This window comes from Micropterus salmoides, unplaced genomic scaffold (assembly GCF_014851395.1).
Source record: "Micropterus salmoides isolate LMB-PRFRI ecotype aquatic unplaced genomic scaffold, ASM1485139v1 Ms_hic_scaffold_1, whole genome shotgun sequence".
NCBI lineage: Eukaryota > Metazoa > Chordata > Actinopteri > Centrarchiformes > Centrarchidae > Micropterus > Micropterus salmoides.
The window spans coordinates 22,264,875-22,275,629 of record NW_024040040.1 but is presented as its reverse complement, the minus strand read 5'-3'; positions in this window follow the sequence as shown (position 1 = coordinate 22,275,629).

Below are 10,755 nucleotides of genomic sequence, written 5' to 3'. Positions count from 1 at the left end.
AGTAACGGAGGACTCCTATGCTAGTTTCAGTCCCTCCCAAATCGATCATCTTGTTGATAGTGCTGCAGGCTCGGTGCAAATGACTCGACTCTGTAGCCCCTCTAAAAAAGAAAATACTAAAACAAAGACGGTTAGCTCCATGGTATAATACTGAAACTCGCAAATTAAAGCAAATATCGCGGAAACTTGAGAGGAATTGGCGTTCCACCAAAGTGGAAAATTCTCGTTTAATTTGGCAAGATAGTCTTAAAACTTATAGGAAGGCCCTCCGTAATGCTAGAGCAGCGTACTACTCGTCATTAATAGAGGAAAATAGGAACAACCCCAAGTTTCTTTTCAGCACTGTAGCCAGGCTGACAGAGAGTCACAGCTCTATTGAGCCAAGTATTCCCATAGCTCTCAGCAGTTAAGATTTCATGAGCTTCTTTAATGATAAAATTCTAGCTATTAGAGACAAAATTCACCAAGACCTGCCCTCAACTGGCACCGACTTATCTCTTAACTCAGGAACCTTAGAAACAGCTGTAGAACCAGATACATGTTTAGACTGTTTTGCTTCCCTCAATCTTTACCAACTAACTTCAATAATTTCTTCATCTAAACCATCAACCTGCCTCTTAGACCCCATCCCGACTAGGCTGCTTAAAGATGTTTTACCCTTAGTCAGCACCTCTATATTAGATATGATCAATCTATCTTTATCAACAGGCTATGTACCACAGTACTTTAAAGTAGCTGTAATTAAACCTCTTCTAAAAAAGCCCAAACTTGATCCGGATGTTTTAGCCAACTATAGACCTATATCTAACCTTCCATTTCTCTCTAAGGTTCTGGAGAAAGCAGTTGCTAAACAGCTGTGTGACTTTCTACAGAGCAATAGTTTATTTGAGGATTTTCAGTCAGGATTTAGAGCTCATCATAGCACAGAGACAGCACTGGTGAAAATTACTAACGACCTCCTTATTGCATCAGACAAAGGACTTGTCTCTGTACTGGTTTTATTAGATCTTAGTGCTGCATTTGATACCATTGACCATCAGATCCTATTGCAGAGACTGGAATATTTCATTGGCATTAAAGGAAGCGCTCTAAGCTGGTTTAAGTCCTGTTTATCAGATCGATTTCAGTTTGTACATGTTAACGATGAGTCCTCCATGCATGCCAAAGTTAGCCATGGAGTTCCTCAAGGATCTGTCCTCGGACCAATCCTCTTCACTTTATATATGCTTCCTTTAGGCAATATTATCAGGAAACATTCCATAAGCTTTCATTGTTATGCAGATGATACTCAGTTATATCTATTGATCAAGCCAGATGAAACTCATCAGTTAGCTAAACTTCAAATGTGCCTTCAGGATGTTAAAACCTGGATGACCTGTAATTTTCTAATCTTAAACTCAGATAAAACTGAAGTTATTGTTCTGGAGACTAAGCACCTCCGTGACGCATTATCTAAAGATATAGTTTCCCTGGATGGCATCACCCTGGCCTCCAGCACCATTGTGAGGAATCTTGGAGTTATCTTTGATCAGGACATGTCGTTTAAGTCTCACATTAAGCAAATTTCAAGGACCGCCTTTTTTCACCTACGTAATATTGCGAAAATCAGGAACATCCTGTCTAAAAATGATGCAGAAAAACTAGTCCATGCATTTGTTACTTCTAGGCTGGATTACTGCAATTCCTTATTATCAGGCTGCTCGAAAAAGTCCATTAAGACTCTTCAGCTGATCCAGAATGCTGCAGCACGTGTTCTGACAGGAACCAGGAAAAGAGATCACATTTCTCCTGTTTTAGCTTCTTTGCATTGGCTTCCAGTAAAATCCAGAATAGAATTTAAAATCATTCTTCTTACCTACAAAGCTCTTAATGGTCAGGCACCATCTTATCTTAAAGAGCTCATAGTACCTTTCTACCCCACCAGAGCACTGCGCTCCCAGAATGCAGGGTTACTTGTGGTTCCTAGAGTCTCCAAAAGTAGACTAGGAGCCAGAGCGTTCAGCTATCAAGCTCCTCTCCTGTGGAACCAGGGTCCAGTTTGGGTTCAGGAGGCAGACACCATCTCCACATTTAAGAGTAGGCTTAAGACTTTCCTCTTTGATAAAGCTTATAGTTAGGGCTGGCTCAGGTGAGTCCTGAACCATCCCTTAGTTATGCTGCTATAGGCCTAGACTGCCGGGGGATTTCCCATGATGCACTGAGCTCCTCTCTCCTCTACTTTCTCTCCCTCTGTATGCAACCTCATCCCATTATTGCATGTTACTAACACAACTTCTCCCCTTTCTGGTAGTCTTGTGCTTTCTCGTCTCTCTCCTCTCTCCTATCACTTCCTGCAGGTTTTCTGGCTCTGGAGCTGTGGAGTCTGGATCTGTGGCTGCGGGTCACCTGCTGCCCCCGTGTTCCTGCTCGACACCCTCTGCTGCAACGACTATTGTTGCTAGTCTTATTGTTATTATTGTTATTATAATCATTAACATTACGATTGTTACCATTAACACTATTATAAATATCTGTACCATTTTTCATTTAGTCTATAGCAACATCACCTTCACTGTCTGTACCTCTGTGTGTATATTGTGTAGGCTGCCTCCCTCCCCTCTCTCTCTCCTTACATCCCTCTCTCTCTCTCACTGGGGTGGACTTTGGAGAGAGGAAGATGGCGCCTGTGTGTTAGGCTGGCCGTCGGTCTCTCTCGTACTTATTTTTATGGATTTATCTATGGATGTCTATCTGGGCTTCAAATTGCTGCACACGTCTGGTCTATGACCGACAGTCACTCCTGAACATTCGCACCTCTTTTATGGACTTTTACAAGCAGGATGTAGCGCACGTTTTTAATCAAACACACAGAAACACCACTACGCATACATTGGAATGTATTCGCCAGTGGCCGCTTATCACTTCACGAAGGAAACGCAGAAGGAAACGCGGGAGTCGGGGTGGACGCATCATCAGGTTGAAAACCACTGAAAGACTCAGGATCGATGCAAATCCAAACCATATGTCGGACGGCAATTACGTTGCCCGGCGACCGCGAGCCCTGGCTCATCGGTGGCTTCAATCTATCATTCCCCCGCGATTTTCGTCTGTCCATTTGGTTCGCTTACCTCGGGTTGGCCGCTGTCATCGGCAAAACGGTGTGAATCCCGGAAATCTACGTTCTCTGAAGAAAGGCGGAGTTTTCCCCGTTGTGATTCATCCGCCCAAAATGGCACTGATCAACGCTAGATCCTTGGTCAACAAAACCTTCCTGCTCAACGATTTCTTCTCCTCTCATAGTTTGGATTTCATGTTCATCACGGAATCCTGGACTACGGTTGGTGATCTAACCCCTTTTTCTGAACTAGTGCCAACTGACTGTTCGTTTTTTAACTCCCCCCGTCCGAACAGACGAGGGGGCGGGATCGTGACTATTTTTAAAAACTCTTTCTCTGTGCGATGCCGGCCGGTTCCTGTCAGTGCTTTTTCAAGTTTTGAAGCTCAACTACTTCACTTAGACTGGAATGGCCCTATTTTATTAGGGGTGATTTACCGTCCTCCACATTCACTCAAAGACTTCATTCAGCAATTTACAGAATTCATTGGTAATATCACCACAACCTATGACCGTTTTCTATTGGTGGGTGATTTTAATATTCACGTTTGTTGCCAATCTAACACCCTGTCAAAAGATTTTCTCAGCCTCATTGAATCTTTTAACCTAGTCCAGTGGATAAATGATTCCACTCATGTTAAGGGTCACACTTTGGACCTTGTGCTTTCATATGGGATGGTGATTAGTGATGTTGTGATATCTGATTTTATGCTTTCGGACCATAAGCCAATATTATTTTCTACATCTCTTCCTTGCATTGCTCAAACCACCAGTGCAGATGTAAGACTGTCTAGATCATACTCTCCTCATTTTGGCTCAAATTTTAACGAGCACTTTATGAATTCCTCCACACACTTGCTTCTGAACTCTCCACTACTGGAATTAGATGCCGACCAACATCTCGGTCTGTTATACTCCACTTGGTTTAATGCCCTTAATGAAACTGCTCCGCTTAAGCCCTTTAAACCTAAACCTAAATCTGAACCATGGCTCAACGTGGATATTCGGCGACTAAGACAAGCTAGTAGAAAGGCTGAGCGCAAATGGAAGAAGGACAAGCTACATATTTCACTTCAGTTATTTAAAGACAGTCTGTCGACCTACCAGAATGCTGTAAAGGCGGCAAAAGCTGCACACTTCTCTGACATGATAATGGCAAACCACTCTAGACCAAAGGTTTTATTTTCTGTTATCAACTCGGTTTTAAATCCTCCGGTAAATGTAATGAATGGTGTTTCGGATGAGCTATGTGAACGTTTCTTGAGATTTTTTATTGACAAAATATCTAACCTGAGATGCAATGCCAGCCGCTTTGAAACTAGTCAGTTGATGAATTCTGTTACCTGGGATGCTTTTGAGCCAATCAGTCTGAATCTCCTTAAAGAAATTATCACTAAGATGAAACCCTCGTACTGCTCTCTAGACATCATCTCTCCTAAGTGTCTTAAATTAGTTATTGATTCAGTTGGGCCAGGATTGGTTTCCTTTATTAATAAGTGCCTCCTTACCGGCTCTATCCCTGCTGCCCTTAAGGAGGCCACTGTCACTCCGTTACTCAAGAAGCCCTCACTGGATCCTACCGTGTTAAATAACTTCCGCCCTATCTCTGTTTTGCCTTTTGTCTCTAAGGTGTTAGAAAAAGTTGTGCTTGACCAACTCCAGATCTTTCTAAAACGCAATGATATTTCTGAAAAATTTCAATCTGGTTTTAAGTCTGCTCACAGTACTGAATCTGCTCTGCTGAGAGTTTTAAATGACATCTATCGTTCCACCGACACTGGTGATTCTGTGGCTCTTATTCTTCTGGATCTGTCGGCAGCTTTTGATACGATCGACCACTCCATCCTGTTATCCAGACTAGAATGTGATGTGGGGCTAAAAGGCATCGTCCTCCAGTGGTTCCAGTCTTATCTCTCGGGTCGTACTTTCAGAGTAAAGCTAGGAAATTGCTCATCGTCTGTTGCGCCTCTAACCTGTGGCCTTCCTCAAGGATCTATCTTAGCGCCTTCTCTCTTTTCCCTCTACATGTTACCGCTGGGCAACATTCTAAGAAGACATGGGGTATCTTTTCACTGTTATGCAGACGACACCCAAATGTACGTTCCAATCAAGAGAAATGATCCCTCTGCCCTTTCATCATTCTTAGGCTGTCTAGATGAAGTAAAATTTTGGCTGGACCAAAATTTTTTGTTTTTAAATGAAACCAAAACAGAGATCATTGTTTTCGGGCCCACTGTTAATCCCCAGGCTGCCACCCTCGACCTAGGCAGACTAGCGGCGTTTAGATCCTCAAGTGTTCGGAACCTGGGCGTTCTACTGGATGAGTCTTTAAATTTTGATAAACAAATCTCCTCGGTAATAAGCTCTAGTTTTTATCACCTACGTCTCTTGTCAAAAGTCAAACCTTTTCTTAATCCTAAAACTCTTGAGATGGCTGTTCATGCTTTTATCACCACACGTGTAGATTACTGCAATTCACTTTACTGTGGTATCTCGAAATCCCAAACTGCTCGTCTGCAATTGGTGCAAAATGCCGCCGCAAGATTCCTCACAAATAGTCGTAAAAGTGATCATATCACCCCAATTCTGCGGTCTCTTCATTGGTTGCCCGTTAATTTCAGAACTGAGTTTAAAATCCTGTTATTTGTCTACAAAGCTTTATGCAACCAAGCACCTAGCTACCTAACTGAACTGCTACAACCGTATACTCCATCGAGAAGTCTCAGATCAGGCGAACAAAATCTGTTACAAGTCCCTCACTGCAGACTTAAACGCAGAGGGGATCGAGCTTTTTCTGTGGTTGGGCCTCGGCTGTGGAACAATTTGCCCTTAGACGTTAGGATAGCCCCTTCTGTGATCTCTTTTAAGTCACTTTTAAAAACGCACTTGTTTTCTTTGGCCTATAATTAAGGTTGTTTATGTATGAGTATCTTTGTATATACATATACCTATATGTATATGTGTGTGTGTATGTTTATATGTCCTTTCTGTTGTTTATTTTTGATAACTCTATGATTGCTTGTGCTTCTTCCGTTCTAAGCTGTTCTTATCTTTGCTGTACTGTTCTATGATGTGCTGCTATGCATGGTGTTAGTGTCTTTTAATTTTGTTGTTCTGTAAAGCACTTTGGTCAGTCATTGGCTGCTATAAAATGTGCTATATAAATAAAAATGAACTTGAACTTGAACTCTCTCTCTCTCTTTCTTTCTCTCTCTCTCTCTCTCTCCTTCACCCCCAACCGGTCGAGGCAGATGGCCGCCCACCCTGAGCTATGGTTCTGCTCGAGGTTTCTGCCTCTTAAAAGGAAGTTTTTCCTTGCCTCTGTCGCCTAGTACTTGCTCTTGGTGGGAACTGTTGGGCTTCTGTAAATATCATCACAGAGTACGGTCTAGACCTGCTCTTTTATGAAAAGCGCTGTGAGATAACTGTTGTTGTGATTTGGCGCTATATAAATAAAATTGAATTGAAATTGAAAATTGAACACATGTACATGCCGACATTCGGGATTTAGTCCGACCGACTTCAAATTGTACAGTAGGGATTTAGTCCGACCGACTTCAAATTTCTGCTGTGCCTTCTAAAGACATTGAAGATGAAAAGTTGTGCTATCTGTGAGTTTTCGTCAATGGGCGTGTCCGTGGCGTGGCGTCAAAGATCAACTCTTCGCCATGACACAGGAAGTTGTTGTAACTTCAGTGTACATGCTCACATCTGGACCAAACTGTACATGTAGGATGAGAGTCCCGCCCTGAACACATGTACATGCCGACATTCACCCACAGTCATAGCGCCACCTGCTGGCAACAGGAAGTGACTTTTATCGAAGCAGCCCCCGCTGCACGTTTCACCTACGTGTACAAATTTTCTGTGGTACGTGTATCTTGTCCAGACGCACAAAAAAGCCTCTTGGAGTGATGCCCGAAAACCAACAGGAAGTCAGCCATTTTGAATTTTATGGCAATTTTTTGATGATTTACACACTCCGTACTTTAACGAACTCCTCCTAGGGATTTTGTCAGATCGATTTCAAATTTGTGGTGTACCTTCTAAAGGCATTGGCGATGAAAAGTTGTGCTATCTGTGAGTTTTCGTCAATGGGCGTGTCCGTGGCGTGGCGTCAAAGATCAAGTCTTCACTGTGACACAGGAAGTTGTTGTAACTTCAGTGTACATGCTCACATCTGAACCAAATGTTACGTGCTTGATAACTGTCCTGCCCTGAACATATCTACACGCCAATATTAATTTATATTCATAGCGGCAAGTGCTATGTTGCGCCACAAAGGGGACACAGGAAGTGACATATAACACCTTCATGCGGCGTCGGAACCGCGTAGCAAATTCACAGCCGCACCGGCAGAGCTCCAGAATATGCAATGCGGCTGGCTCACACCCGGACGCGCTACAAGTGCGAGGGCCTGCCCAACGCTGCTTGCAGCTTTAATTTTTTTTTTCTTTCTCCAAAGTAAGCTCCATTTTAGGGACCTAAACATACTCGAAAACTCACCAAAATTTGCACACATGTCAGAACTAGTGAAAGATTTCGTATTTTATGGGTTTCGCGCATGGGCGTGGCAAAATGACTCGCTAGCGCCACCTAGAAAATTGGAAAAGATTAGCCCCTCGTTCACGTTCAACCTACATGCACGAAATTATCTGGGGACATGTATCATATCAAGACGCACAAAAAAGCCTCAAGAACCCATACCCTAAAGTCAACAGGAAGTCGGCCATTTTGAATTTTACGGCCATTTTTGGATGATTTACACACTTCGTACTTTAACGAACTCCTCTTAGGGATTTAGTCGGATCGACGTCAAATTTCTGCTGTGCCTTCTAAAGGCATTGACGATGAAAAGTTGTGCTCTTTGCGAGTTTTCGTCAATGGGCATGTCTGTGGCGTCGATGATTCGCCATGACACGGAAGTTGTTGTAACTTCAGTGTACATGCTCACATCTGGACCAAACTGTACATGTAGGATGAGAGTCCCGCCCTGAACACATGTACATGCCGACATTCACCCACAGTCATAGCGCCACCTGCTGGCAACAGGAAGTGACTTTTATCAAAGCAGCCCCAGCCGCACGTTTGACCTACATGTACGAATTTTCTGTGGTACGTGTATCATGTCCAGACGTACCAAAAAGCCTCTTGGAGCGATGCCCTAAACCCGACAGGAAGTCAGCCATTTTGAATTTTACATCAAATTTTGGATGATTTACACACTCCATACTTTAACGAACTCCTTCTATGGATTTAGTCCGACTGACTTCAAATTTGTGCTGTGCCTTCTAAAGTCATTGAAGATGAAAAGTTCTGCTATCTGTGAGTTTTCGTCAATGGCCGTATCCGTGGCGTGGCGTCAAAGATCAAGTCTTCGCCATGACACAGTTAGTTGTTGTAACTTCAGTGTACATGCTCACATGAACCAAACTTTACGTGCTTGATAACTCTCCCACCCTGCAGACATCTACACACCAATACCGATTTATATTCATAAGGGCAAGTGCTATGTAGCTCCACATAGGGGACACAGGAAGTGACATATAATACTTTCTTGCGGCGTCGGAACCGCGTAGCAAATTCACAGCCGCACCGGCAGAGCTCCAGAATATGCAACTCGGCCGGCTCACACCCGGACGCGCTACAAGTGCGAGGGCCCGCCCAACGCTGCTTGCAGCTTTAATTATTATTTTTTTTTCTTCCGTGCATAAAACTCATACTGCGGCCTAGACGGTAACTGCTAGGGACGTGAAACTGACAAGGTAGGTTCACAGCCTCAAGAGTACCTCAGGCGGCAAAATCCGCACACTTCTACCTCTAGGGGGCGCTATAAGCAAGGTCAACGCATTTGGGCTTGGAACTCCCGCCTACAAAGGCGTATATCAAAAACCTTATATCCACGCGTTCGGGGGATCGAGCTGAATCTTGTGGTGTAGGCCACGCCCATTTCCGCCTAAACCATTTTTTTGCTACATCGCGAAAACTGAAAAACCTCTATAACCACAAATCACGCTGACATGAAACCAGTGCCGAATTGTTCAGCATGGTCCCCTTACTACAGGCACCACACTTCACCCAAATATGCCCATAGTTGGTGCTGTTATTGCAAATTAAAGATCTCAAAAAAAATCCCATTGACATGCATTTTATATCTCCATAACCACAAGTCCTATTGATACCAAATTTGGGTCAATTGTTCCCCATGGGGCCCTGATGACACCTGAAAAAAACACATGTTTCAAAGTTTTCCCCTAATGCCTCATTTTTATGCTTAAAACCTCAGAAAACTTACCACGCATGTCTCTGTTATCTAATATGGTTGCTCAGTGTGGTTGTGGAAAAATGGCTCCATAGCGCCCCCTTTAATTTAAAAGAACCAGCCCCCGCCCTACATTTTACGTAGCTGTACGAAATGTGGGGGAGCTGATGTGTCATCTCTACACTTAAAATGAACCCTCTTCGAGCCATACCCTAAACCCAACAGGAAGTCAGCCATTTTCAGTTATTTATGAAATTTCAACCCGTTTACACCCTCCGTACTTACAACAACAAACTCCTCCTACAGCACCCGATCAACCTCAAATGTGGGTAGCATCATCCATTTTGATTGATGAAACGGTATGTCAATGGCGTGCCGCTGAATTGATGTTACGCCATGAAAAAGGAAGTTGCATGTAAATGGACTAGACGTGGTCAGATCTGTCCCAAAATTCACAAGTAAACCTCTTAGATACTTACTTGTCAATATCCAGTCATAGTAATAGTGCCACTTACTGGCATCTAGAAAGGACACGTTTTAAAATTAATTTCTTATGCCTCTTTCATATTTTTACCCCACTTAGCACGTTAGCGGACAAAAATGTCCATAGTGAGGCATTTATGCTCCTCCTAACAGGTTGACCACATCCATCTTAAACTTGTCAAATGCTCTTGCCTTGGTGTGTAATTATTTGCAATTAAACAGGAAGCTGTTTTTTGAGAGTTATACCCTAAACCCAACCGGAAGTCAGCCACTTTGAATTGAATAACTGACACCTCAACCATACCTTGTGAAATATTTTCAACACATCACCTGTGTGATTTTTGCATCGGTAACTCCAGAGCCGTGTCAGCTGAAGTGCGATGCAAGAGCCCCTGCTGTCGCTGCAGCCGAGGCACGCAAGGGGGTGAGGGCCCGCTAAACGCTGTTTGCAGCTTTAATTATTATTAATTTGTCATGGTGGCAGCAATAAGTTTCTCTTCAATGGGCTGAATGAGGAGTTATGTTGTGTTTGACCTAATCACACATTTGATCCACAGTATGGTTGTACCTAGTTGTGTATTTGTACCTGGTTAGACCTGATTAATTCTTGCTTCACTGCTGGTTCACTGAGACATTATTATTGAATTATTGAGTAGGGGCCCTCCATATTATTTTGTGTTTTAATAAGTCTGTTCTTAGCAGTAGGGTGAGATAATTTTGTGCTTGTAACGTCATAATGTAGGAGATAATGTTTTTAATACTCCTTACCTGTCATGGTTTTGGTTTCGTGTTCTATATTCTTCCTGTTTCAGTCTTGCTTTGATGTGTTATGTTGTTGTTTTTCATTGTCATTTTGCCATTTTCCCACGTTTACTAGTTGTTGATTCACTCCCTGCCCCTGTGTTCTTGTTCTGTG